Below are 4,196 nucleotides of genomic sequence, written 5' to 3' on the forward strand. Positions count from 1 at the left end.
TATAGGCAGGCAGACAGGGCCAGGAACTCAAAGAGATAATGTGGTTTTTTGCCGAACCTGAGATTGAACTCAGGCCCTTGCACTTGCCAGGCAAGCACTCATTCTACTGAGCTCTCTCCCCGGCCCCTCAAAAAGATAATATAAAAGACAAGATGACTTTGAAACTTTGGAAGAGACAGACACTCCCCCTTGTGGGCCAGACCTCAAGACAAAAGAGGAAACAAATGTAGCCACAAACTTCCCTAGGGATGGGCATCAGTGATTGACATTCTAAATAAGTATCAATCACCTTAAAAAAAAGAGCCCAAATGAGTCACTAACCCAACCCCCAACAGGATTCATGTCCACTTGCTATGTGACTCGCTTCCCCATTTGATTCCGATTTAATCAATTTTACCTGAGCAATGGTGTTTGTAATCTCATTGGTTGACCATAGTTTGGTCCCACCTCATGCCCACCTAAGCGAGTTCCCATGTTGTCCACCAGCTTAGACCCGCCTCACCACATGGTTTTCCTCTATAAAAGTCCCTTGAAGAGACAGCTTCCCGGGGACCACCTGCTCAGGGCTCCCCTTCTGTCCCTCTCTCAGGCAGGAGCCTTCCTTCCCCCATTAAATCTATTCTCCTCATAACCTCTGTTTGTTCCTGAAATTCATTTTTTTTTTTTTTTTTTTTTTTTTTTTTTTTTTTTTTTTTTTTTTTTTTAATGGTACCAGGAATGGAACTCAGGACCTTGCGCCTGCCAGGTAGGTGCGTAAGCCACTGAGCTCTCTCCCCAGCCCCACATTCTTCAGTTTTAGAGACCAGGTACTCATCCCAGGTATACCTTTCAGATTGGGAGTTTCATTTTTCCCCTATATCATTTAGAGGTCCCTGCATCAGATAGAAACTGAGGCAGGAGAATCACCTCAAGTTCGAGGCCAGCCTGGGCCACATAAGCAAGTTCAAGACTACTACTCTGTCCCACATAGTGAGACCCTGTCTCAAAAAAACAACAATAACAAATATTTTTAGAAAAGAACCCTCTGAGAAAAGATGCAGGAAGATCTATCTGCCTATGTTATCAAGGCCAGGTGGAAGGAATACAAATAGGAAGCATTTTAAATAATTAGAGACTAAAATTAAAGCTCCTTAAGGGTGGTAGGAGCAGGCTGTTTGAATTTGAATTTCACCTCCCTCACTGGGGCTGTGTGGTCCTGAACAGCCACATAATCTCTCTGAGCTGTTTGTTCTTGTCTATAGTTTGTTTTTGTTGTTGTTGTTGTTGTTTTTTGGTTTTTTACAGTATCTCAGTATTTAGCCCAGGCTGGCCTCGAACCCACTATGCAGGCCCACAGGTTGTCTTGGAACTCAAGTTGGTCCTTCTGTGTCGGCCTCTTGAGACTTGGGATCACGGGTGTGTGGCACCACACTGGGCCAGTTCCTGTCTACAACACGGGGCTGATGCAGAGAAGACCTGGGCCAGCTGTGTGAAGCCTCCAGCCGCTGGGGCTGTGGGCCATGTACCCGAGTACTGGCTGGCAATGATGGTGGTTATTCTGAAGCGATGATGCAATTTGGGAGCATTTGAGCATCTCAGAAGACAAACCAGAGGCCAATGAGGACTCAGCGCCTTCCCGGGGATTCCAACAGCTGTGACCCTGCAGTGCATGTTTTAGTAATCTGGGGACGGCTTCCGTCCTGATGGACACCTGGACTGCCACTCTGATCTTCACGTCAAAGTGCAGGGACCGAAGCAGATCCTGCCATGGCGCGCAGGCTGCCTCGGAGGACCGAAGCCTAGTTAATTCTTATAGCTAATGGATTTCTAGCTATAGAGTTTACATAGTAGGGATTTACTTTTCTTCCTCTTCAATGCATTTGTTGTCTTTCACTTAGTAAAAATCTGATATACTATCTATAAACATGCTACAAATAAAATGTGTTTAATTTTGTCCCACTTTAAGAGAGATAATCCAGCTGAATTCAAACACCTTAGTGTTTAGATGCCAATAGAATACCCACCTCTGACAGGACTAAACGAAAGAAAGGGGATACAAAGGAAAGATCATTTTGTATTTATATATACAAAATAGGATAGATATACAGCTACTTTCGCTTAACTCAATGAGAAGAAAGAGGTGTACTAACTGTGTTTGGACAGGATATCCTGTCTGCTTCTTGTGCTATGGATAACCACTAAGAAGATAACAATGCACAGTGTACTGACTATCAAAACTGTCCTATTAATCAGCTTTGAAAATGTCTCATTCATATTTGTTTCTCAATAAAATTAAAATTAAAAATTAAAAAATAAAAGAGGGGCCAGGGAGATGGCTCAGTAGGATAAGCGCTTGACTGGCAAATGCAAGGATCTGAGTTCCATCCCTGGTTCCGCCAAAAAAAAAAAAAAAAAAAAAAGGAAAAGAGATAATCCACTCCCACCCTTGGAATTGAACCCAGGTTCTCACGCTTGCCAGGCAAATGCTCTTTCACTGAGCTATATCACCAGCCTTTTTACTTGAAGACAATGTCTCAATAAATTGCCAAGACTGGCCTCAAAGTCTCCTAAGTAGCTAGGGTTATAGCCATGTACCATGTACCTGGCATACATACATATGTATATATATATATATATATATATATATATATATTTTTTTTTTTTTTTTTTTCGGAACTGAGGATTGAACTCAGGCCCTTGCACTTGCCAGGCAACCGCTATATTTTTTAAGTTATCCTGATTTTTAAAGTTTGCCTTTCCAATGCCCATGAGTGTCTGACTGTCTTATTCGTGTAAGCGAAATCCAGAGAATCTGGCACAGGAAGGCTTCGGCGGCTGACCTCCCACGTGTCCCCAGCAGGACATGTGCTACGGCAGCCCCGCCACCCTGCTGGCAGGTCAGGCAAGCAGGAGGACCTCTTGCCCCAGAGAAGTAACTTGTCTTATTTCACTCAAAGCAAGTGTACTACTTTGCATGTTTTTCTTCAATGAGAAACACACGCAGTACTTAGCTTCATTATTGTTGCTTTCAAAGCAGTCTTGCTGGGCTGGTGAGATGGCTCAGTGGTCTAAAGCACCTACTTAGAACAAACTTGGCAAAGCACAGGGACCGCGGTTCAATCCCCAGCACCACATGCCAGCCAGCCCCGCCCCCTGGTGGGCTGAGCTGGCCACACACACACACACACACACACACACATAAATAAAATAAATTTAAAACAAAAAACGGTCTTGCTCTGTAGTTCAGGCTGGACAGGAAACTCACTATGTAGTCCAGGTTGCTCTCTGAGATCCTCCTGCCTCTGCCTCCCCAAGTGCTGGGATTACAGACGTGAACCACCATACCCAGATATATGCAGTGTTTAAATTCCATAATTGCTTTTTGGTTTGGTTTAGTCTTTTTGAGACAGGGTCTCACTATGCAGTTCAGGCTGGCCTTGAACTCACTTTGTAGGCCAGGCTGGTCTTGAACTGGCAATGATCCTCCTGCCTCAGCCTCCTGAGTACTGAGATTCCAGACATGCACCAACACATCAAGCTAAATTCCATAATTTTTTTAAAATGTATTTTAGTACAGGAACTAACCCAGGGTCTCACTATACAGATGGGGCTTGTGATTCTCCTGTTTTTAGCCTCTCAAGTGCTGGGATTACGGGCAACCGCCACCAGGCCCAGTCTCAGTCCAGTCTCAGTGCACCCAGGGGCGAGGTGACACATGTCACATGGGGATCGAACCCCAGCCCGGTCCCTGTGCCTGTCTAAGCAGGTGCTTTAATCCCGCTGAGCTATTTGGATGGTCCAAATTCCATAATTGTTAATCCCAAGGATGAATAGTTAAGCAAATTCAAAATATTTTAGCCAAGTCTGCAATCCAAGCACTTGAGGGGCTGAGGCAGCAGGATTGCCTAGAGTTTGGGTCAGCCTGGGCTACATACTGAGCCCTGGTCTCAAAACATGGACCAGTAAACAGCAGTTACGCAGCAGGGAAAACAGCCTCACACGTGCATGCTCTCTCAGCCCTGCCCTAAGGAGTTATCAACCAGGGAGAGAAGTCAGACCAACCCCAGCAACACCAGGCTGGCGCAGTCTGGGCGCTGCAATCGCCTCTGCCAGAAGAGACACCCGAGCCTCCACCCTCTCTGCCCCCCAAGCAGCATGAGATTCCCAGACAGCCCATACAGAGCCAAGCTCTGAGAGAGAAACTGCAGCAGCCTGCG

The sequence above is a fragment of the Octodon degus genome, unplaced genomic scaffold, assembly GCF_000260255.1.
Source record: "Octodon degus isolate 3935 unplaced genomic scaffold, OctDeg1.0 scaffold00027, whole genome shotgun sequence".
In the NCBI taxonomy this organism is placed as follows: Eukaryota; Metazoa; Chordata; class Mammalia; order Rodentia; family Octodontidae; genus Octodon; species Octodon degus.